The 26,894-nt window shown below is 42.9% G+C and overlaps 1 protein-coding gene across 1 annotated transcript in view; it reads left to right on the forward strand.

The window, feature by feature from the left end:
• stag1a (STAG1 cohesin complex component a) overlaps positions 1-26,894 on the forward strand; it is a 42,948-nt gene that overhangs the window by 1,086 nt on the left and 14,968 nt on the right. The window lies entirely within an intron of this gene.

Raw genomic sequence — 26,894 nt, forward strand, 5'->3', positions numbered from 1 at the left:
ATTGTTGAATAACCATGTCTCACCTCAACATTTGTTTTTATATCTTCCTTTATTGAAATAAGACGATTAAAGAGTTTACACCCTATTTCTATGGCTTGTAGTTGAAAATCCTATCAACAGTGATTTTCAGTCTCTGATGGAACAGCTCCTAACTCTCAGGGGACGGCTTGTTTTTGGTTGTGATAGCATAAAGCACGACCCTTATAAAAACATGCAGGCACAGCTGTACCACTCTTTCAAAACTCTCCTTCAACTGTCACGCGGGCTGGTAAGCAGCATTTCAAGACAGTAATGGCATGCTGTCATTCTTGTAGCTCACCACATATACAGTTGGGAAAATGGAGGCCTGTTGGAACATGCAGCAACATTCCACACTCTATCCCTGGAGGGATGTTCCAGGTTGTGGTGCCATGTGACTCGAGAGCTTAGCCACAGGGCACAGCAGGCCCTGCAGAACTAAACACCTGCACACTTACTTGGATTTTAATTGGGCAAGATACATAATTGGCTCATTTTCATAATAATGACCGTGAGTGAAACCATCAGATCTAGTGGCCGTCGTAGTATCATAGCTCATACCATACCAATGTGAGATGAACACATGCAAAGCCATTACGTAGCTTTCCACTTTGTGACATCTGCAGGCAGTGTGTTGCTTAAAATGGGAAAACTCATTGGCCTTAACGTATTGGTCTTCAGCAGTATTACTCGTCTAGTATTAGAGGGAAAAATTTGAGCTTTTGAAAACCAACCTGACTCACTTTTGTTGGGCGTTTTTGGACGCTCCATTGGCAAGGCTGTCTTGGGTAGCCTCTTTAATTCTCCCACTGCCATTGTTCTGAGTCAATTACACGCTCTGACCCATGCTCATTCCATCTGACACATGGCCACAAACCACTGTCATGGCAGAGGATCCTTTCCTGACACATGTCTGTAGCTCTGGTGAGAACTGGAGGTGAGGTGTGTGTTCGTGTGGATGGATTGCACGCGCACACACACACACACACACACACACACACACACACACACTTAAGGGTGCGCTGATTTAAGCCGAATGTCTCCAGTCGTTGGCAGATGGAACAGGGGCTCCTTCAGTTCCAGTGAGACCTGATTTTGGGTCTGTGTGGAGCTGACCAGCTGTTCACCATTACACTGTTACTCTAGCACACATAAGCCTAACGTGACCCGTCACTATCATCACATCTGCGTGTGTGTGTGTCTGTGTATGCACGCGCAGTCGTCTGTGTAAGATCTGTTATGACATCAGCGTGCGTGCCTCTGTTTTTGTTGGCATTCAGGACCATTAAAACCTCAACAGCATTTCGACTCAGTCAATTGAGCTCAGTATGATGTTCACAGCTGCAGGGACGTATCCAGCCACCCCAGTATTGATCATTGCATCAATTTGTATTTAAAACCAGCACTTTCTGAATTGTTGATCGGCGCCATCCTCTTTTCCTTTCCTTGTGAAATGTATGTGTTTCCTATGATCAGTCCCTCCAAAAGTGAGCACCAGCTTCAGATGATAGACATGAGATGCAGGCTACAGGTAGACAATGCCACGATGGCTATGTGAACTCCTCTTCCCCCAAAACCTCCCGTGCTCACTGTCATACCCCAAAGCCCTCAAAAAGCAGAGGATGTGCGGGGGTGTTATTCTCTGAGGTAAATTGGTTCACTTGTGAGGTGTGACTGTTGTGCTGCCGTCAGCGCCCTCTCGCCTACAAACATTTGTTAATGATCTGCCACACATTGCTGTTTTGCCTGCCAGCTGTTCTTCAGAGTGCAATCATGCGCAGCACAAATGAGTGGCCATTGTTATGCAGTATGACCTGTGACCATTCATCTAGATCAACATTCTGAGGCAGAACTCTGATGAAGAACTCCACACTAATCATAATGTGGTTCATTTAGCAGTAAAGAGGACCTAGGTGGGTCTATTCAGGTTTTCATTTCTCAGTATGAAATGACTGTTGAATAAAATGCGTTAAATAAAATGACGGGCCTTCCGAGGAAACTAAGTTGCCAGATTCGCTACAGGAGGAAGTTAAACATTCTTCAGTCACAGAACACAGAACAGCACATTTATCCTGGTTTTAGACATACAGGCTGAAAACATCCAGACAATGGAACCAAACACACAGCCAATAGTTCACAATTATAAGTGCATCAAGTTATTGAATGTAAATATTAAAGTAACTGAGAATACCCAACCCAATCCCACTGTGCAAAGTTCAAAACTATTCACCACACAAAGACAGGCTACACATGAACCACTGTGCTGTGGAGCTGACCTTGCTTTTTAAAAACTTGGTATGAGCTTCATACAGAGTGCGCTACTGCCAGTTACTTGCGACCTGCATGCCTTACTGTGCATAAACACAGCTTTAAATAGCCTTGCCTTGGCTCACACACACACAAACACACACACACACACACACACAGAACAAGCCATACATAAATGGTATTTGGTCTTTCATGAACACAGTCTGGGCAAATTGGATACTGGCTTGTAGAGGCTTATTTATGTTTGCCACGGAGCAGATTACAATCCACCAGGGCCAGACGTGCCATTTTATTGTGAAGCCTGCTTGTTCGCTGATCTTTTACAGGTGCCCGACATTATAACGATCGTGATGCTGGAATTCTCTAAAGAAATGCATGTAATTAATTCAATGCAGTGGTCTTCACAAGTATTAATAGACAATGCCACAGCCTTATGTGTACTATCACTGGCTTAGTTTGCAAACTCCCACACACTTTCAATGCTGCAGTGGAAATAAATAACATGTAGCCAACCAAGTGAATTTGATGTATTTCTGGGAGACGTCTTTCCTGTTAGTATGAGGAGCTGCAGCCTTGACAGGCCTTAGGCAGTCCTTAGGCAATTATTAGTGGATGTTTGGCCTTGTCCTTATCATAGCTGCTAGATCAACAGAGAGAGGGAGAGAGAGAGAGGGAGAGGGAGAGGGAGAGAGAGAGAGAGAGAGAGAGAGAGAGAGAGAGAGAGAGAGAGAGAGAGAGAGAGAGAGAGAGAGAGCAGTTGGCAATGGAGTAGTCATGGCTGAGTTAATTATTCAGCTTGACTGGTTTTGGTTTGTTATGTATTCAGGATTTTAAAATGTTAATTAGGATTTTAATGACTGTTGTGTATTTTGTATTGTTGACGTTGACCTATTCTAAATTAGACCTGTTGCATCAGACACAAGCAGAATGTCTTCCTGTGTGCAGTTTTGACTAACTGCATTCTTAGAAATTAGTATTCAGATGAAAGATGTTCTGCATGTTGGAATTGGCCACATTGGATGAATGTCTGGACACTTGAGCTTGCAGCTTTAAACACATGAATGCAACTTCTGTCTGAGCTTTAACACATTATACCAAATAGGATTGGAAGGCAGTTAAAAGTTTAAGTAGGCTCTACACAGACACAAATGCTGTTGATAAATGTTGATGACAATGTGACTTCTTTCGAGTTGAGTGGCTTGTAGTGAATAGAAAGTCAGAATAATGTAATTTTTTTATACCAGGTCTATGTAGCTACCCGCCTTTGTAAGCCAGTGGAAATCTGTAAACTGTTGATGCCAAAGCTTCAAAAGCTACTTCTGTCTGACTTCAATCGTTGTACCAACACCTCTGATTTCACAGATTTAACTGCACAGTACGTTACAACAAGCGTATTCTATGGCAGGTCAACTTGGTCATGAAGCACATTTCTTAGAGGTGACAAAATGAAATATCGAGCTTGGACACAGTACCTAAATAGTAATAGCAGAGCCTAGTATTCTCAGGTGATTGGCGGAGAGGCTGCAGACGAGCTTCAGGGCTGCAAACTGTTGAACACTGCAGGAATGTTTTCTCCCGTGCTGCAGCAGTCTTCCCTCAGTGTGTCCCAGTTGCACCTGTGTGTGTAATTACAGAAGGCTGATGTGATTTGTGTTTGATGTCCTTAGCTCAGTCACACACTCCATTCAAAGTAGCGAGTTGACTGAGGAAGAGCCACCTGCACAAATAGCCTGTACAGTGTGGGAATTTGTTGTTGTTGTGAAATAAACAATTACCAATGTTTGTGTTCCCTCGGGAACATTGACTTGGATTGGCAGAACAGGGTTTTTGGATTGGGAAGGACTGGAATATGCTGATGGCTGATGGCAGGTAGTAATGCTCAGGTAAAAGTGTCAGCAAAAGGAGTTCCTGTAAAATATGATATTTAATTATGTGGTGTGCACTGAAAAAACTGCTTCACGTTTGCATTCCTGAGAGGAAGCATTTCATTTGATGTTTTTTCTCAAACAGCTTGTGCCTGCTTACTAGAAGTTATAGATGAAGGCTGAATAGCATTGCTTATCCCAGTGTTTCATTAGGAGGATAAGCGTTATACGGGCCCTGCAACTGTTGTTTTTATTACTTTCTTTATATAGAGAATCTGTGATTTTTATGCTTCAGCCCATAAATCTGATACCCAATTGAACAAAGGCCAAAATGTGAAAAAGAACCTGAACAAGTTCACAATACTGACTACACCAAACAGATTAAGCATCTAGTATCCGGCAAGGCTAAATGAGATGCTAAGCCTGTGCATTTGCCCTGTGGTAACCTCGGGAGATCGTGTTCAAGAGTGTTTAAGAGATTAAGGGCTGGTTGGCTGGCTCGGTGTAACCAAGTGAACTCAGACTGAGTTGGGGAAAGAGGCAGACTAACCACCAGCAGCTCAGTCTGACACCTCTGCAGCCCTCTTGGGCCAGCTGTGAGATAACCAATTATTTTCTTCAGTGTGCGATGGAATAGAGAAGTGTTTGAGTATGTGCACATTTATTATCTAACAAGCAACTTCTGCCTGTTAAAAGCAAATGTCAGAGGGGAATTGAAAGAGAAAAAAAGAAGGCTGAAAGACAGAAAGAAAAAGGAGATGCAAGGAGATGTGGTGATTTGAGGGCAAAGACTGGGAATCATTGCCTCGCTCACTATCTTTTGTGTGGATACTGGATCCCCCCCCCCTCCTTTTCTGTCCCTTCCCTGGTCACCATTTTGTGTTGAACACCGTCGCAGCAGCCATGCTGAGTATCGGCACTCTGCTGAAGCCTTTTCACAGCTTCTTCTGTGTCTCTCTCTCCCCCCCCCACACACACAGTCTGTTTGGGGCTCTGTGTGAATGGGTCTGAGGATAGCCTGGGCAGGACTGGCAAAGTGGGGAAATGTTGGAGTACAGAAGATAGATGAGTCCTGTCTGTGCCTGTGTGATACCCACAAATAAAAGCCAACGGCACTCATGCCACTTTAAATCCCATTTCCCAGCAGCACTCCTTAGTCTTCCACTGATTATTAGACTGTTGCACACACACAGACCAGCTGCTGCCCCATAGCGCGCGTGCACACACACACACACACACACACACACACACACACACACACACACACACACACACACACACACACACACACACACACACACACACACAGAGATTGGCTAGACAAAGAAGGGGAAAAGGAGGAATGGGCAAAAAATCTGAGCTTTTCAACAGAAAAGGGGTTGTGGAGGGCTGATGCAGTCCAAAAGGCATTCGCAGTCTCCCCGCACCTCTGGGTGTAGTCTTGACTGTGGGCCTCTGGCTAGAGTGGCAATTAAAAATGAATTTGGAGGCAAGTCAGCTTGATGAGACACCTCCTGGGTGGGGGCCAGTCGAGTGTACGGCCCCAATCCAATAAAACAACTCCACACACGGGTCAAACATCTGCAGCTACCAGTACCAGTTTGATGTGCAACTACTAATCTATTATTCATTCGTTCATTCATAGCAGGGTCCCCTCGCCATCTGCCTGAATTTGAGATTCTTTGGTCTTAGCTGGTCATATCGTCTAATATTTGCTATTTGTGTGAAATCTGCACCTTTTCTTTTTACTGTGATTTGTACATTGAAACAGTATCTTACTGTAGATGTGATACGTATCCTGCATAGTACTGTGTATCCCACCATTTCATTGTGAAAAAATACAACCTTAAACTGTGAAAAACAGCTCTAGGGGGTTAAGGCCTTTATAAAGTGCCTTGGGACAAGGTCAAGTTTTAATGGCACTATATAAACAAATGCAAAAAAAGGAGGACAAATCAAAAAATAAACCTTTAAGTTAATAAATCAAGAGAAAACTAATAACTTTTTAATTTCTCCGCTTTGAGCCATGATGTGCAAAAGTGTTTGCAGCACAGCACTCAAACGTGTAACAATATGGATGCACGATGCATATTAAGCTGTATATCTGGTTGTTGAGTAGTACAGGTGTTTTTGAATTCCATGTCTTTGAATGAGCTTATAAATAAGGGATGAAGGTGGCCATGTGCTGGGGCATTTACAGGGGCATTTATATCCCGAAATCACTCTAGTGCTCACATGGGCATTTATAAACAAGAAACAAATGGCCTAGACTTGTTTCTTTATCAACTAACAATCAAAATGATTGTTAAACATTTTTTTTAATTTTCAAAATGGACGGTAAACCAAAAGGGTTGTTTTGCACCCCTAGTCTCATCCTTAATAGATGATCATTTATGTGGACTGTAACCTAAGTGTAAAGGGCTGTATAATACAAATTAGCGGAATTTAGTAGCCTGAACACTCATTTTGTTACATGGAAACGTATCGAATCAAGAGGCTACTGTACTGAACCGTACCAAATCATGAAATGTGTCTATCGTTACACCCTTAGTCTCAACATATCCATGACTTTCTCCCAGGCTTTTCTAGTACTGTCTCACTCACATCTTGACATGGTAGTACAGTATGGAATTACAGATGACCAGTGACAGCCAGCTGAAAGAGAGAGTATGTTTCCACTTTGCCTAAGGCAGAAATAGCATAGTGTTCACTTACGTCACTTACCACCTGCCTCCCTGAAACATGATGGCTTAACATGGAAGAAGGCATTCATAAGGGTATGTTGCATGAGAGCCACGTAGCCTCGACTGCTTGCAATGCTTTTGGCATAGCAGATTCACTGGAAGACTTGATATCACTTGACATGAGATTTCCATAATTTATTGCAGCTGAGATCCTGAGTGAATGTGAAGGCTTGAGCTAAGACTGGTGTAGACAGTGATGGTAAATAAACTTTTAGAACACCATATGCCCACCTAAAAGTAAACGTAATCACATAGCAGCATTTAATCTGTTTACAGAAGCAAAGCAACGAGGCTAGTCCCCAAAGGAGAAATTAAACATACTGTAATCACATACCCACCACACACACTAAATCACTGTATTGCCTTCAGAAAAGACCAGTGCAAGTTTTACACAGTGCATGGGAACAGTTCTAAACAAACTCAGTGCATTCTTACTCACCGCCTAGTACTTCAAAAAATTGTGAACTATTTTTTTTTTTTTAAGATCCAAAGCACAATTCAGACAGTGTGCCGCGTAATGTACTGTTATTAGAGTTAGCTTTAGGGAGTATTCAACTAGCATTATAATCAGTGAACTTATATAATCATAAATGGTGTAAGTAAGTGGCTTTTAAAACCAAAAGGTTTATTGAACATACGGGGTGCACTAAAGCAGAAATGGTTGGCAAAATGCTCAGACAAAGAAAAATGCTCAGTCATACTGGAATGGTTATGGTGCGATATATTTTGGTAGTGTGGACTGTTGGGGTCTTACCTTCACTTTAAATATGCTTTGTTGCTAGTTTTGATGATGTATGCTCTGTTCTGACATGCTCTTTATATCAGCATTTATGCTTTGCATAACACCGATAAAAGTATTTGTGATGTCTTTGTTTAATTGGAAGTCAGTGGTCTTGGACCAACGACAAAATATGAGCCTTACATGATAAAATACAGCAACAAAGGTCAAGTATAACAAACAAGTCAAGCCAAAAGTAAAATAGTAAATCTGAGCTATAACTGCTCTCAATCTCAGTTAGATTCTCAATTAGTCCTAAATTCCTATGAGATGTATCCTCGTAAGGTATGGATGGAGGTGGTGCATGTTAAGGTACCAATGGCTAGTTATACGTACCTTTGTTCTTGTCAAGCAAAGGAGAGTTTGGCCCAGCCGGTGGTGATGAGCCTATCAGGCGCACATCAGGTATGCAGCAAGGCCCCAAGGACACATTCAAACTGTTCTTCAAATAAAAAAATGTAATTGAATACTGAAAAAAATAAAAAATGTCATTGAGTTGTACATCTCCCCAAATGAAATTAAAAAAGAGTCGAAGGAAAATCTGTGCTAACTTTTAATGTAATGCCTAACTACACTACAGTATATGTTATGTGAAGACTTTAATTATAATGAACTGTGCCAGATCAGCCCTAATCATGCCAGTATTTCTCAAAGCATAGCTTAGCAAGTTCAAGGGGAACATTATCCTCCAGTCCTGGAAACAGTTTACTGTTTTATGAGGATCCTTTCATAAGGCCACACACATTATTCGCTTGAACGCCCTTTAAAAAGCTGACAGCACATTACACTGCTACATGATAGGGAAATGGGGGTTTATACAGGGCATAGAACATGCAAAACGTTTTAGCCTGGGCCTCAACATAACAAAACATGGACCATGTTTTAGCCTGGGCCTCAACATAGCAAAATCACCATGCCCATCCCTTCTTCTGTAGTGCCCACGCAACATTGGTTCCTACTGGGCAGGGATTCTGATTCTTCAGGTTAGCAGGAATTAAAAATGACAGTGTGCAAGAATTTACCACGTTCTGAGGTATGCTAGCTTTGGCATCATCTTCAAATTCCTTAAGAAAGTATTTGGTCATAGGAAGGACATATAAACACTCCTGTCGTTAGCCTACCACTAGCCATCCAGGCTACACTATGTAGTTCTTCGGGCCAGGATGGATCACCCCATGAGAATTAAAGAAAAGATTTCACAGCGCCAAAAGACACTAGTTAGCATGTTAGCATCCTCTTATCAGTACCATAACTAACATATCTATGTAGGGTGACCAGACGTCCACTTTTACCCAAACAAAAATGTGTCCGGCAGGGATTCCAAAATTGTCTGGGATTTTGCCTTGTGGGATATTTGTGTTTCTCTGGGTCTTTCTCAAACTACTGTTTACGCCCTTACAAGTTTTGGGAGGGGTATCTCCCTTACGCTCCACCTTCTTGCGCGAGCTCTGACTGTAGAGAAAACTGTCGTTGGTTGACCGCCCTATCAGTGTTGCCAGATGCCCGATAATTATCCTCCAAATGCCATTATTTTGAGCATTTGGTACGATACGCCATTTCCAATCTGGCAACACTGAGTACCTTGGCGCTTCCAGTAGTTGCATTGTTTACAAGAGCACACAACCTCTGCATGCCAAAACTTCATCAAGGGGGAGGGGGCGGGGTCATCTGCATGTGAAATAGATGTTTAAACTTTGTCAAGGGGAAGGGGACGAGGTCATCTGTATGGCCTGCGGGCCAGATCCAGTATACCCCGCGACAAAGTGTCATCTTTTTCACAAACTAAAATCTGGTCACCCTATATCTATGTTCCCAGGGTACTATAAATACCATCAGAGTCCTAAATTGTTCCCAATGTCCTAAGTTCCCCAGCTCAATATTCTGTTATTACACATTAACCCTACCATTGCGATTGGGGGAAATTTGACCCATTTCAAGTTAAAATATTTGATAAATATTATCCCGTTTTTATTGGAACAAGGCTTCAAAACAGCTATATAAACAAAACAACAGCCTCTCGTCATATTGTCATAAGCGAATACAGAGCTGGGTTACATCATTTTCAGGTTTTGCCTGCTTTTTAGGAAGTTAGTGCACATTAGTTTTAGACCCAAAACACCTCACTGCTGCTTTAAACAGAGCAAGTTGGAGTGTTTGTTTCGTTCATTTTTGTATATTGTTTTTGCAAGCTAGCAATTTTGTCATAGCCGACTTGACAGGACTTGCTAGGACTAGCTTAATAGTGATACCATGCACTCGGATGATGTTTACGACTTTTAAATTAATATAGTTACAACACCTATTGTTAAAACTAAATTAATATGGACGTAACAGAACCTTTGACCAGTCAGTCAAATAAACAAGATGGCTGTAATATGCTGTATAGAATGATTGTTACAACACAGTTGAAGGCTACATACTGTATCTAAAATGGGTAAGCAGTGTGACGACAAATTTCTAATTTATTCACATATGGTATGTTCTTATCAGACTTCAGGCTATATAATCACATGGATTAGAACTCTCCATTGACACACACTGAGTTCGAGTTCTACTGTGGTATAATGGCTATTGTTTTGCCCTCCATTGTAAGTAGACCAAATTTCACCAGTTCTGCCATGGTAGGTTTTGTTTGCATTAAGCGTACAATTAGCAAGATTCTACACCACACAGTGATCTGGTAAAATATACATTAATCTATTCCTGGATGGTGTCAGTAAAACCAAAGAAGTTCCATATTGAAGTGGCAGGAAGGGGTTTATGCCTACTGATCTATATGCCTAACAGCCAACATCCTTGTCCCAGAATGGTAGGATATTCACAGACCTTCTATTCCCTTCAAACTAAGCATTAGTATGAACTAAGGCTCTCCCCATAGTCCTTGCTTTACTTTATCTTTTCAGGGTACATTGAGTTGTCTTTCAGTGGACACACTCGACATCCCACTCTGGGCCACACTGTTTGCTAGGCCTGGGCTAATTGGTCGATGCAATGAGCCTCCTCCCACCAAAACCTTCTGCACAGAACGAATCTCTCATTCTTCATCTCTTCATTCGCTCTGCCCTTCAAAAGCCCTATAGGTTGGCGTCACATATTCTTAGAAACTTTGACTTGTTCGTTGAGATACCACTCGTTCGCCATGTGTTGAATTTACTTCATTGGACAGTGTGATGCTAACTATCCTGTGCTTGCCATCACTTTTCTCGGCAACCTAGTTTCCCAGTTAACTAGTTACCCTCTAGCCTACCAATTATTGCCTACTTCTTCAGCTTACCAGCCTCTGTTCCTTTGTTCCTGTTTCCTTGATCCACGCATACCGGTGATGCAGGCTTGACAGAAAATGCCCGCTAAGAAGGTTAAGGTCCCTCCGCACCCCTCCCCCAGTGGCTGCAGCTTTGGCATCGCTGCCAGCGAACCAGCCCCCACGTGACCAGTCTGCCCCGGCTACCCACATGTTAAGCAGGTGCTGACCTTGCTGTTGGCATGCGCAGTCTTAGCCGAGTGACCAGTTGGAGCAGCCTCTCTCGGACCAGGAGGAAGCTGACGGCGTGGCTAGCAAGGCTTGGGCTCTGTGTTGCTGGCAGCATCTGCGGATATGTCGGACCGTCATAAACGTAGTGCCATTGGGATTATTGTTTATTAGGGACTTTCAGCGGTGGATAGCCACTCTCCGCCTCAGCCCCTTTTCTCGTTTAAACAGTAGAGTGGGTGTGATGGTGGAATGTTTGCATGCGCTAAGATAGTGTCAAGCACTGATGGAAAGAGTTTCCATACGCAAAGGAGTGACAACAAATGCATCTGCGTCCGGTCCGGGCTCAAAGTCCTTGCTGTAACCCTGTAGTCCTGCCTCTGAAACACGTTTGTCCACATCTCCAGGGCCATCATGTCCAAGTGAGAATGAACAACACTACAGTGATAGCCCATGTGAATGACCAGGGCCATCGTGTCCAAGCGAGAATGAACAACACTAGGTACAGTGACAGCCCATGTGAATCGCCAGGGCCATCGCGTCCAAGTGAGAATTAACTTCTTAACTTTAATTAAGGACCCTTTATTATACAGCTCCTCAAAATCTTACAAAAAGTTCAGTTGATTTGAATGGGCCAACCTGCACGCATTTTGTGTACCAACCATGCAATTCTTGGTCAAAATACGCAGGTACGAAATGCCAGCTGAAACTAAGCAAAAAGAATCAATCAATACAAACCGTATATTTAGCGGGATAATGTATAGTCCGGTGGTCATTATCAAAAAATAGACTGTTGTTCCTGTTCGTCCCGTTGGGATTTATTTTTCGATAATGACTGCCGGACTATACATTATCCCTTACATACGACCTAAAGTGGAGTAAGAGAAGTGATCAGCTGATGTTTGTATTGTCAACCCGATGTGGTGTTGGACTACATCCAAACAGAGGCTGTCTCATTGGCCAGTAGAGGCCTATACAAGCACAGGGCTACAGCCCCCTCTGTCTGCCAAGGTGCACTCTAGGGTCCCTGTCTGTGTCTGATGTTGGCTCTGCTGCACGCTGGATGAGCTCCGACGCATTTGTTAGATTTACCTGCCCGGACGCGATAGCGCCCCCCTTTGGCGCATGCTGTTCTGCGGATGAGTTCCAAAGGATGCATTACCTTGCAACTCTGCCTTGGGCCTGTTTCAGTTGACTGGCTCGGCAATTTCTAGATCTTTGTACAGTGAGATGCCGGTTGGTTGTGACTAGGGATGAGAACCGATAAGATTTTAACGATTCCGGTTCCTTATCGATTCCTGCTTATCGAACCGATTCCTTATCGATTCTCTTAACGATTCTCTTAACGATTCTCTTAACGATTCTTATAATTGGGTAAGGGGTGAAAAAAGAGCACAAACGGGTTTTTTACATTAATGTTCTTTTATATACATTTTTAGAATGTTTACATACACATTTAAATAAAACTTACATAACTTAAATAAAATGTGTTCTGTTTAATATAAACGTTCATAAAAATAACAATGCTCCTTCCTTTTGTAAAAGGGTATATTATTAACTGAGCTGCCAAAAAAATTTAACTAGCAGTGGCAAAGACTATTTACAATTTTTGTGCAGAAAAATTTGCATGTCTGCCTTCTCTGGGAGGATACGCGATCGCTCAGGGCTAATTGTGTCTCCAGCTTGACTGTATATTTTCTTGTAGGTTGCTTGGTTGTATTGCTAATAGCAAACTATTATGCTTAACGCTTCTAATAGCAATGTAGAGTCCACTACAAACACAATAACGTAATGAAACATACTTACTTGTATCATGTACAAACTAGGCACTCAGTATATTTAACACTTAGCTATTGCTGCCACTGAATTGGCTACGATAAACTTATCAATATCGAACTGTCAAACTGAGGGAGCTGCACGCGTTATTATTAACGGAGTCTTTTGTACAGCCTAACCCTACCCTAGAACCAACAGAGGGGAGGCAAGCACTGCCCCTGCCTCTAGCCAACGGCTGAAAATAGAAGATTCTACAGTTAAGCTAGCCTAGTTATGTAAGTTATATATAATATATGACAATGTCCAACATCGCCCATTCTGTTAAGCAATTCAATGCTAAGTTTAGTTATGGTTAACACGAAAACGCAAACGTTTGCTGATAACACACGAGTAACACCGTTATGACTTATGATAAAACATTTTGAGGAGTTTACCTTGGCAAGTTAGGGATGAAGCGCCGACGTTAGTTGAGCTGCTGCTGGCATCGAAAACATGACATTCTTGTAATTTTATACCATGTGTGCTCAAGTGCTTATTCATGGTAGATGTACTTCCTCCCTTTGAGGAAATACATTTTTTACAGAGGTTACAAGTGACCGTGTTTGCATCCGTTCGGGTGAAATAAAGCCACACTTTAGATCGCTTCTGTCGAGTTGCCATTTCTGCTGCGGTCTGATTATTATTAAGAGTTCGCGCATGCGCAAACGGCACATAGACCCGTTAACAGACCCGGTTATGAATTTGGCTAACGATTCCAAAGATTCGGCTCATTGGGAACCGGTTCTAAACAAGACCCGGTTCTCGGTTCCCATCCCTAGTTGTGACCTAGTTATGGTTGTGACCTTAGGTCATATGCACACGAAGTCTAGGGCCTCCGAATCGGATTTACTTATCTTTTAATTTCGTAAATACGGAGGCTGGCAACGAGAGATTTGCGTAAAAACGGAGCCACCAGATTGTGTTTAAAGGGCTGTAGTACATACCTCACACCTGTGGGTGGCGCTTTAGCGCTTTATTTACACAACTGAAAAAACGTGAAAAACCTAGAGACTATACAGCACGAGGATAAACACATTACACAAAACATTCAAGCTCCAATTAACAACATTACATTATGATGGTTAATAAAATCAGTGGTCAGACTAAAGGATATGAGAAAAATAATAATTTTTTCTATTCATAATAAAGAGTTTGGAACAGTACAACATGACATGTCTGTCATCCCATTTCCCATGAGCCTTTGCTGCGACCATTTTACATACATTTATGAATAAAAAAGCAAATTAAATCGCTGGCCAATTTATATTTGTGGTCATGAAAGTTATGTTACGTCTGAATAAGAAGAATTATATCAAGATAGGAGGCTAATCAAAAATCAGAAGGCTGGGTTAATGTTAGTGAATTCGAGGCCCACCACGAGTGAGATTTTGAGGGAGAACAAGCTATATATATGCTGGTTGGAGATAGCAAAACGATCACGTGGGGCAATGACGTCATCAGGTTGCGTGAAACCGTGCAGACGAACACCAGCCCCCGTACCGATTCAAATCTACTCACTTTCTACCCCAGACTTCGATCGTTGCGGAAACCGTGTGCGGATAGAGAGTGTTCGTATTTATGATAGGGCTATCGGTATTCTGCACGTTGCGGACGAAGACAAACTAGACTTCGTGTGCACATAGCCTTAGTTCACTGAGGGTATTGTTGCTGTTCAGTGTCACTCCCCTATGTCAGGTCCCCTGCTGTTGAGTGCTGGTAATGACAGTAGTCATGTTCCTGACCAATTCACTGCCCTCACCCCCCCCAGCCCCATCTCCCCTGAATCAGATTCCTTTCTTTCAGGTGAATGGACCTTTTCTCACACCAGTGAAAGGTTCACAGCCTCAGGTCTCACAGCCAGTTTATGTCAGCAGCCCAGGCTACAGACACAAAGCCTTCCCTTTCCAGCTTGTTTTTTATCAGTAGTTGTTGATCGTAGGAGACTTCTAAACCATTTAATCTGAAGATGGTATTAATGTTTCCATGCTTCCAGTTGTTTGATTTATTCCAAGCATGTATAGTAGTATTGAAGTGATCAGAAATCTCCTTCAGCCGTAGTATGCAAATAGATTCCAATTTCTTACACCCAGGAAACATTTGCTTTGAAAGAGCCTCTCCAGGGATATTTTTTTCTATGGATAAAATCACTGATTTGGTGTATTAAATGAGCTGTGCGTTGCTGCATACGTTTTCACAGTTTAATTGGGTCTGTTTAGGTTCCTTTAGTCATTCCAGAATCTTCTAAACATACCCTCAGCTGTTAAGCAGAGCAAATCTTCGGAGGGCACCTCCCTTCCTAACTAGCACTTATATTAGTACTTAACTTGCACTAAGTGCAGTTACATTCCTGTACTTTTTTTCTATTTCTTATGTAAAATAGTATTTATTGTTACACTAGGTCTCTATTGCTCGTAGCTTGACTGTCCTCTCCCTTAGTCGCTTTGGACAAAAGCATCTGCTAAATGACTTAATGTAAATGTAAATGTTGAGCCCCTGCAGTGTGTCGTCCTCAAAGACTGATTCAAGGAGTTCAAGAGGAGCATTTTTTAACAATTCACTACCGATCACAGGTTCAGTTGACAGTGGAACTTCGGTTGGCCACATTTCTTTCCTGTCTTTTCATGAGGGGAATTTGAAAGAGCACAACACTAACGGAAACTGACTGTCCACAATCAGTTTTAGATTTTGCCAGTATTGCATAGAAAAGGGTCCAATTGGCTTTGCCTCTAACTGCACATTGGCTGCCTGTGGTGTGTGGTCGGTCCTCAGCTCACCTTAAATTGATTCTGTTAGTGGGTATTCACATTCGTTGCAGTAGAGGAATTATAGCCTTGAGATGTGGGTGATCAATCCTTAGACTATAGTCATTATTCCCCCTTGGACTGTGAGCTCAGAGAGGAGAGAGAACTCAGGTCATTAACGAGAACCTGCCGAGGTGTAAAAAGAGACCGATTCCTTTGTGAGACTGCGTATTAAAAATAAAAGACAGGTTATATAAAACAAATCTGAGCAGGATACAACTGGGGATTCTTCCTCTTTTGTGGCTGAATTTTTTAGTGGCATAGCCTCTCCCCCGTGTGTTTGCACACGCACACGCACACACACACACACACACACACAACCACACACACACACACACACACACACACACACACACACACGCACACACACACGCACACACACACGCACACACACACGCACACACACACACACACACACACACACACACACACACACAAACACACACACACACACACACACCCTCAGCAACTACAGAAGTCTTGCTGGGTAGATTAAAAAGAGAAACCGATTGTGTTCTTAGGCTGGCTGAGCCCAGTCCATCTGTGTAGGGATCATTAAAGAGCCCTTAAGCTCACTGCTCGCATCATTCCACTGATGTGATGAAGCAGGCTTTAGGCAGCGCTATCCCAGCCACGCTGCGCCGACAGTCTCCTAGGGAAAGGCTGCAGTTCCACACACAAATAAGAGCGGAAGGCTGAGTCAGCTGCCGTGTCACACAGGCTCTGCAGTAACAAGCAGTGTGGTTTTCTTTTCACATTTGTAATGGTTGAAATTCCTGAGCAATCATTACATCCAACTGCGGTTTCCGATCCGTGTTGTGTTTACAAATGCAATGGTTTCATGGCTTCTTCTATAATTCTCAAAGGCCTAATTGTCATCCTGCCTGATGCGCTCTCTCCTGCTGTTGACCACATCATCAAAAGATCATCAAAAGATGACATCCTTAGGGTTCCTTAAAAAAAGATGCAGTTAAGAAATTCAAGTAAAAAATTCATAGGGCTAGCCTAATTATTTTTTAAGAATGGAGTTGCGTTTCCTCAGTCGACAACAACAAAGAATCCCGGATTTCTACAACATGCCACTTTTGAGATATAGCTTATATTTAGCTAGGATGAAAGAATCCTGCATTTCTGCAAGATAGCATTTTTGTAATATGAATTTATCTAAGCCTATGTATAAATACTGTAATTTATAAATATATAATATATTATAAGTTTGAAAACATATCTTTATTTTTGGTAAACACAGCCTACTGCTATTTATTTAAACCCTTCAGGAGCCGTGAGTCATTGTAGTGTTATTTCTGTTCCTGTATGTTTTGCTGTGCTTGCTGTGTCAGAAATGTTAAGGTCATATCCTCTATCTGATAAAGCCCAGTTATTATTGAATAGGCCTATATTGCCAGCTTCATACCGCCTGTAATGGAGACGCATAATAACCTCCTTCTTTGTACACGTCGGCCTCACCATTGTCTCTGTTGTCATTTGTAACCTGCCATAGACTAATCACACACTCCTATGTGTGTGTGTGTGTGTGTGTGTGTGTGTGTGTGTGTGTGTGTGTGCGTGTGTGTGTGTGTGTGTGTGTGTGTGTGTGTGTGTGTGTGTGTGTGTGTGTGTGTGTGTGTGTGTGTGTGTGTGTGTGTGTGTGTGTGTGAGTGCGTGTGCGCATGTTTGCATATGGGAAGACATGGTGGTGGAGGAGGGGGGCGGGGGGTGAGTCGCCTCCACGCGTGCGCAGCTCTTTACTGTAAGGCACTTAACATGCATGCCATGTACTGCAGAAGGCAGACGTTGCCATGGCAACGGTGGGTAGGTCATAAGCTGTGCATGTGATTGGATTGGCTGAGCAGTGCGAGGCGAGGGGAGGCGGCAGGCGCACAGGGCTGCTGGGCTCACACTGACGGAGTACACCATCTATCTGTCAAATATCTCCATGGATTCCTCACGTGGGCTATGTTTCTGTTTTGTTTTTTGTTTTTTTTGGAAGGTAGTAGTGAGTGTGGAATCTTTTGAATGAGCTTATTTTACCTTACCCTTCTTTTTTTTTTATTTTTTTTTAAAGAAAATCTGTTTATTAGATTTTAAATGTTTTCTAACATGACACAAACAATTATACATATGCACCCCCACCTCCCTCCATCCCTCCCCACAGCCGAGGTTAACACTTTTACAAGTTCACAATTTCATGAGAAATAGAAAAAGATAAATATTGAAAATAAAAAGGGCAATAGGAAACGAATAATAACAGTCGCTGAGCTGCAGTAATTCCTGCACTCAAAAAAAAAAAAATGTAACTTGACTCAGATCATTTGCATATTATTTGAAACTGAACAAGGAAATCGTCTTTGTTTGGTGTAGGACTATTTGAGAACAAAACAAAATGACTAAACTCCCAGGTATCAATGGAGCTGGAAACTCCTAACACTTCCAACACTAAGGCCTTTTTTGACTCTGTTAAGTATTCTGCCATGCCTGATATTTTTGTATATTTCACCCAACTAAAAGCCATGAGGCCAAAGTGGCATTTATGATTATATTCTAGAACACCTCAGCAAAAAATGTATGAAAGTAAAAGGAATGTAGTAAAACAAGTTTTTTTTATTAAAATGAAATCTAAAGACACTAAAATGAAATCTAGTTTTAGAGGTGCTCAGACTTTGTACAAAAACAAATTGTTAATATTTTGGAAGTTTTCTTTTTTACTCTGAACCTTGTAAACATAGGTGTTTGCTCCACATAGGTGAGTTTAGCATTCAGAAAGTGGTTTCTATACTAATTATGAGTAATATAGAAAGTGACACTTTTCTTCACTTAGACCACTATGCATATTGATTAGAGAGGTGTGAACATTCTGGGACATCTTGGTCAAAGACAATGGCCATGACGTAATAGCCCTGGAATGTCTTTGTGCCCTACTACCCCCTACATGTTTTCTTGACACATCAGGAACCAATGGTGATCACTGAATTACCATGCCCTTATCATATGAATAGTTGTCATTTGCTAATGGGAGGGTCAAAACCTCACTCAGAGGCTGAAATGTGCAAGGGATTAGTTATATCCTCCTTACAAAGTGATTATTTATAATTTAGTTTCAAACTGTATATATTTAAAAAGTAAAGGGTTCAAGGTTGCTGTGGGTGTTAGTTTTATGTTTGTGGAAGAAAAACTCGCGGAGATTTAAAATTCTATTAATAAAAAAACCACCAAGTGCCCCACGGGGCACCTTAGTGCTGGAAGGGTTAATCAGGATCAACACTGCAACTGAAGAAAGCTCCACCTTTATGAGTAAAAAAAAAAAAATGTAACATTATTGAATACATAATTCGATCAATTTGCACAAGTAATCGTCAATTAAACAACTGAAAAAAAGGTTGGTCAGATGGCTGATTTGCTCATTAACAGTAATTTACAGTAAACAAATTAATAAATTAGCATACACCTTTATGAGTATCTGTTTACATGTTATCTTATCTCACCCAAGGTGTTCCAAAGCTCAAGATTCAAGGTGGGCCGTCCAGGGCGTTATACACAATCAACCATCATTCTTATTTAGTTTATTGCCCCCAATAAACCATCTCCATTCAGGCAGCCATGTGAACAAAGCAAATCAGGAGTTCCGAGTCCTTGGATATCTTCTAGACTAAGATGTCAAAATATTAGCCCAAAGTGTTGTGGCTTCTGAAGAATGGGTCTCAGTATGTGGCTTTGGGGACGTTTTATGGCATCCCTGGCAAAGCTTGATGCGGAAGTTGACTGTTTCAGCTTTCAGTACTGGTCTTACTTAAACCTTTAAGCCCTTGGAGGGAGGGTGGACTGACAGAGAGGCTATTTGTTAGTGATAATTGATTTGCTCCATGGGTATGAGATATATAAACTATGCGTATGCATAGAGAGATGTGGTTAAATAATGTTTGTGAAGACTGAGAGGTTTTGTGAAAGTATGGGTCAGTCTGTCAGTCTGTAGATCAAATAAAGCCCATATTTCAGTAGATATTTAGTTTGAGGTGATTCAACATGACAAGGTAATTGGAAGTGGTTCACTTGATAGTTCACTAGCGGGCAACTAACTCACTCGTTAACAAGCTGGTAGCTGTTAACTTTGGCTGTTTAAGCTGTTTGCAAGCACTAATGTAATTGTGTGTGTAAATGTTCATGTTTAGCCATTAGGACACTACAAAACACTTCAACTTATACATCACAAACATATTTTTCTGTCATTTTAGTTTGTAATAAGCAAGTGACCAATTTAAGTGGCTAACCAGTAGGGGTGGGAATCTCTTGGCATCTCACGATTCGATTCGAAATCGATTCAGAGGTCAACGATTCGATTTAAAATCGATTATCGATAATCGATTTAAAATCGATTTTGTAATTTAAATTTTTTTTTTTTTTTTTTACACATCCATTTTATGTTGAAATGCAAGCTGCATCGACTATTGCATTGCTCATAGAAAGTCAAAATTGTGACCATTAAAAGCTTTTACTCTAATAAAGCAAATAGCGAAGGTAATTCATCTGTTGATTTTCTTCAATTTAGACTCTGAGTTGCAAACTCAAATGATTCAATAGTCAAATGCATCGATAATCGTTTTATCGTTTTCGAATTGATATTCGATAATCAATCGATAATTGCATTTCAACATGAAATGGATGTGTAAAAAAAACGATTATCAATTTTAAACCGATAAAACGATTATCAATCCATTTCGACTTTTAAAACATTTGAGTTTGCTACTTAGAGTCTTTGCTACACTTCCTACTTTGTGTTTGATAATTAAAGAAAATCAACAGATGAATTACCTTCTCTATTTTTTATGAGAGAATTTTTTTTTTTTTTTTTTTTAAATTACAAAATCGATTATGAACTTTCTGAATCGAGACAGAATCGTTTTAGAGAGAATCGATTAAAATCGAATAATCGATTTTTTCCCCCACCCCTACTAACCAGGTAACGCGACAAGTCAACTCCGTAAACCAGATAGCTAGCTGACGAAAGCTTTGTGCAATACCAGTCAACAAGTTATCTAGCTGTTACTGATGTTACAGAGTTTAAGTATTTATGATAAATCACTTATCTCCCGTTGACTCTGTGAGTGCTGTCTTAATATAAGACTCCTGGCCCATCACTTTATAGTGAAGACCTGCAATCAGGGAGGTTATGGTTTTTCTTAATAGCAGAATGGCAGTAAGTCGGCTGGTATTTAGCAGTACATCATGTAATGTTACAAGCCAACAGCTGAAAGTCAGTTATGAAATTAAATGGTGGAAATGTTTTCGACAGAATGTTGTTACAATTTTCTGTGCATTGCTTTAATCTGTGCAGTTATTGTAAGTGATCCTGTGCTGCTGCTGCTGTTGCACTATCACATTGCACATTTTCTTGCAGCGATGCATCTCTTTTGCAATGTTCAGTACATCCTGCATCAAAGTTTGGCTAAGCTTCAGGTGTCAGCTTTAGACACATTTTCATGCCCCCATGCTCCGAAAAATACTTGTTGGTGTTTCAGAACACGCATTCCAACACAGACCCATCTCCAATTAGAACGCAGAGTGCTGCAGCCTTTTGAGTGCAGGATAACGATTTCCATGCTGTGCCACGGAAGTGTCGATGAATGGATCGGCTCTGTGATTCTCCTCTGGTTTCAGTGACCTTTTTTTTTCTCTCCTAACTGACACACTCCCCCCCCACCCCCCCCCGTTCGTCCTCCTCCACCTCCCCCCACCCCTGACCGGCCATGTGTGCGAGTCTGAGTGTCAGAGACACACCACAAGGCTGTCAAAGGAAGGGAAGTCAGCCATGTGATCTGTGTTGTTTTCCCTCATTGACTCGGGCTCAAGGGACAGGGTCATGTTGAGTCTCACACTGGGTCAGAGTAGGTTATCATCTCCACGCAGACACAGGTTTCTGGTTGAGAGGTTAGTTCAGCTGACCGCTCCTGTCCCAATACAAGCTAGTTGTAAGAACCAGAGCTCTGTGATCTGTATTCATGTTTATGTTGACATAGTAATGATTGGAAGGGGTGTGCATAGAGGATTAATGATGTAGTACTGCTGTGGATGGAGAGCAGTGTTGTTATTGCTGCTCTCTGTTGTGTAAGAGCATTTCTGTAGGGCAGAATGAAGGCATCGGGGACTATCTGCTGGAGATCAGACCTCTGAGGCTGTATTGAGAGCTTGGATGCCAATTTGGAGAAAAGAGACGTTCTGGTCTGAGGCTACATCTAAGAGGGGCAAAAAAAACAAAAAAAACAAGCCAGGGCAGTAACTGAACCAACACCCATGCAGCCCTCACACCCCCTCCAAACCCCAGCCATAGTTACATCACTGTGTTACATCAAACCACGCACCTGTCAATACCGCCAGCTAGACACACACACCCCTTTACTCAGCCGTGAGCTGATGCAAAGCCTGGCATATGTGAGAAATAAAAAGGCATTTGTTTTACACATTTTCTGTCATTCAGTGTGGTACGCATAACACTGAACTTCAGTTACTGCAGACAGCCTGTGTGCTTCTGTGTGTCAGGTGAACTATTTATGTTTAATGGGATTTTCCACAGGCTCCAGTTGCGCTGGAAAGGGACGAGATTTTGATCTCGCGTAGCTGTGAAGTCTTGCTGTGCAGGTTGTGTGTGTGTGTGTGTGTACTGTGGTGCCTCCTTCAGGGCTGCCATCAGGCACGCCACAGGGTTGAGTTGCCGTGGGACTTTCTGAAGAGTTTCCCTCCAGTTCACAGCGTCCGTGTCTGACGCTCACACTGAGCTGGTGATCAATAACAAAATCTGCCCCCCTTTGCTTAGATAGATAGATAGATAGATAGATGGATACTTTATTAATCCCGAGGGAAATTAAGGTCATCCAGTAGCTTATACACTTAACTCACAAACATACATACATGAATCACAATGAATAAAAACAATACATATAGGGAGAACATGTATACAGAGAGTGGGTTGTTTACAGGTACAGGATATATCTGGCCCTATATTATAGTGTGCATTAATTGTGAAAGTGTTGATGTCCACAGGGAAAGTAGTGCAAGGAGTGCAGAGAGAAAGTGTTCATGTGCATGTGTGGATAGTGCAAAGATAGGGTAACTGTGCTTGTGTGTGTGAGGATAGTGCAAAGTGATACAAATAGTAAAGTGAAGTAAAGTCTGTCCAAGGGGCTAGTATAGCCAGTAAAAGGATTGGCTTGGCTGGAGTTTAGTCCTGGCACCTAGCAGCATCTGACACCCTTCCTTGAGCCTCCAAGAACAAATCATACCTCATCCTTAATTTAGTGGCTGAGACAAAGTACGGTGTGTTCCTGTGAGTGGTAGGGCATTTATGTGTCAGATAAAATAAGATTTATTTCACTTAGGGAATTCACAAGGGAAGTCTAATCAAATGTACAACTGACTCCTCCTGCAATGGTTGTAACCATTGACCCAACCATAGTATTTTACTGGATTTACTGGATATTCAAAATTGTTATTTGTGATCATTCCCTTGTACTCCTGGACTATGCATATTTATATTATATATATATATATATTTTTCCCAATGTATTAACTGTCATTGTACCCTCGGCACCATTCAAAATGAGGATCTTATTCCTCAATGTGTCTTCCGAGGCCTAAATAAATAAATGAATCAATATTACATCGTCAGAGTACTTAAAAGCTGTATTTCTCTTAACCAGTGCTGTGCAGACGGTGCTGCTCCCTCCTTTGCTGTTAGTCTCAGTGGTTCTGGAAAACCTGCTGGATTCAACAGTCCTGTTATAGATCATGTGACATCTGAGAAGTGAAGACTGTAGCGCTACATGATCTTCCCTCAGTGAAGGTAGTAGAGGACAGCCTGAAACATCATACAGGAAACCCAGTGGAATTACACAGTGTGTGTGTGTGTGTGTGTGTGTGTGTGTGTGTGTGTGTGTGTGCCTGTGTGTGTGTGTGTCTGTGTGTGTGTCTGTGTGTGTGTGTGTGTCTGTGTGTGTGTGTGTGTGTGTGTGTGTGTGTGAGCACGCGCGCTTATGTGTGCATATGCATGTGTGTGCCTGAGGAATGTGGTAGTGTCCTCTGCCTTTATAACTCAGTAGGCTACATATTGATACACTTCTTTCTGGTGTGGAAGTTGTGTAGAAACGTTGGACCCTCTACTTTTTTTGGAACCCTTTTCTTCTTTGCCATCTTTTAAAAAGCTGGAGAGACATTCTGAGAAGAGGAGTCTATTTGCGTTTACGTCCTGCTGTCTTTTGTCTGGGCCTTCCTGTCTGCTGACGTCTGCTCCTTCCGCTTCTTCTCCGTACTCTGGCTCCTCCGTGGCCCCCCGTACGCACACCCTTCCAGGGCCCTGCGTCATCGGCGGCGTCAGCCAGTGTCTAGCGTCTGAGTGAGCGAGTCTGTAGGCCCCTGCCTGAGGTGCGTGGTGGAACCTGCAGGGAGCCACAGGCATGACTCATAACAACAAGCTCTGAGTCAACCCTGCACTGCAACCCTGGAGTCGGTACACACACACACACACACACACACACACACACACACCACACACCCACACACGCACACTCACACACACACGTGTGCCTGTCAAGAAAGCAGTTGTGCGGCGACCCCACACACACACGTATGCCTGTCAAGAAAGCAGTTGTGCGTCGACCCCACACACACACACACGTGCCTGTCAACAAAGCAGTTGTGCGTCAACCCCCCCCCCCCCCCCCCCACACACACACACACAAAAGCATGCGCACACCCGCATGCTGACACACACACACACACACACACACACACACACACACACACACACACACAAATGAATGCAGGCAGATGTGTCCATGTATATATAAAGACTTTCATCTTTCACCTCCTCTCTTACTGACTATTCTTCTCTGTGTCTCACTCCTGCCTCCCCCCCTCTGCCCACAATGCCATCAGTCAGACTCCCAACAGGATTGAGTTTTCCTCCTGCAATCTAAATATTGTCATGTCGTTCTCTGCTCAGTGCGGGTGTGTGTGTGTTTGTGTTTGACGTGTGCCCTTTCCTCATCCACTTAGCGTTGCCTGTGGCTGACAGTGGCCCAAGAGGAGAGTTGTTCTTGGGGTGGGGTGTTCGGGGGTGGACCTAGACATTCATACAAGCATTGTGACTGCAGCCCTGTCCTCATGTGACGGGCAGGGAGAGAGGTGACGGGGCGTTACGGCAACAGGCCCTTTGTCTGCTCATCTGCTGCTGTCAGGCGAGGAGAAAGAGAGAGAGAGCAATTCTCAGCTCAGCAGGAGGCAGCACACACACACACACACACCACACACACACACACACACACACACACACACACACACACACACACACACACACACACACACACAAACACACACACACACACACACACACACACACACACACACACACACACACACACACACACACCACACACAGCTCTCTGCTTCTTCCCCACTCTTCCGTCTCTGCCCCTCCTTCCTTTTCCTGCCTGCTTCTCTCCCTCTTTTCACACTTTTTTTGTTCCTTTCTCTTTCAGCCCCACCACACACACACACACACACACACACACACACACACCTACCCCCACCCCTTCCTCTCCCTCACCCTTATGCAGAAAGCAAAGATGTGGCGGTGGCAGTGTATGGTGTCAGGTTTCATGTCAGCCAAGACGCTGTGATCCACTTGTCCCCCCCCCCCCCCACCCCCCCCCCCCCCCCCTGCCCATCTGAATGAAGTCCCCCTCAGAGCCCCACAGGCTGGCTGCTGCTACTGCTGTGCGTCGTTTGTATTCTGGTGCTGTGCTACAGTCACCGCAGACAGGAGCCCAGTCTAGACTCCCAGACTGAAGCCTCTCACTAGCCGACACCTGGAGAGCCAAGTGCTCCAAACTTTTCCACCTACGGTGTACAGCCATCTAGTGGCAGGCCAAAGGGGCTGAGCCTCAGCAGCCGCCGCAGACAGGCTGCACAGGGACGGGATCAGGGAAAGGACGAGCGGAAACCTCAACGGTTATGTGGCACAGTCACCGTCCTCCCTCAGTGCTGCCTGTGTGAGCCTTGGGCCCTGGGACATTAAAGTGTCTCTTTTATTGCCTCTGTTCTGCCTGGTTCTGACTAAAGTGTAATCAGTCTGAGTCATCCTCTCCAGTTCATTTCATTCATTCAGCTCTGGCAAGTTTTATCAATTAACAGCCTGTGTGTGTGTGTGTGTGTGTGTGTGTGTGTGTGCCTGCGTTCGTGCGTGCGTGCGTGCGTGCGTGCGTGCGTGCGTGCGTGCGTGCGTGCGTGCGTGCGTCCGTGCGTGTTAACACTGTGTGTGTTCTCTCAGTTGCTGCCTTTGTGTTTTGAAGCTCACTGGAAACTCTCGGGGGAGAGGGGGAAACAGGCAAGGACTGGCAGAGGCACTTTTCTGCCTTTGGTCTAGTAGTGCGAGTCCCAGTGCTGGGCTGACATTTGAATGAAAACTTTCTTAGCCTGCCCCCTACTGTTGTCCAGGCACAGTTCTGCTCTCAGTCAGACTGAGCCGCCGCGCTGATCCGATATCAGTGGCCAAAGCAGGCCCACGGGTGTTGGAAGTAGCACATTAGACCTAATGACTGATTAAAGTAGTTTTTAAAATGGGCTCTTATGTCCATTTGGGACTCCTTTAATCATGCTGTTCCATATTCACTGGGGGTGGAATACTTCATGGTTCACACTGCCCCTAGTGGTAAAGCAAAACAGTGCACCTGAATAAGCTCCCAGCACTATCTGAGACATGAGAAAATAAAGATATCTAATTAATAGAACTTCACTTGTTCTTTTTATTTTACGAATAATTTTGTATTTGGTTTAATTTGCTTACTAAGTAAGCAATCATCACTGCTTCAGTAAACTTTAGTAATGTAGGACACTTTATCAAGCAGCGGATATTTCTTTTGGTTGCTTAATATTTGTTGGCAAATTAAACTGTTATTGACAGCATCACACCCACACATATTTTTTTAACTTGCCTTGTAGTTCTTTCCTGCAGTGTGTGACAGTGCTCTCAGTGATGTGCTGCAGTTCTTATAATGGCCAGTTGGTGTCAGCATCAGTTCCTTACTCCTTTTTGCATGTTTTTTGTCTGAGTGACACTCTCAGAACACTCTGTTTTTAGTATTCCAGAAA

Source organism: Sprattus sprattus (genome assembly GCF_963457725.1).
Source record: "Sprattus sprattus genome assembly, chromosome: 20".
NCBI classification, from domain to species: Eukaryota; Metazoa; Chordata; class Actinopteri; order Clupeiformes; family Clupeidae; genus Sprattus; species Sprattus sprattus.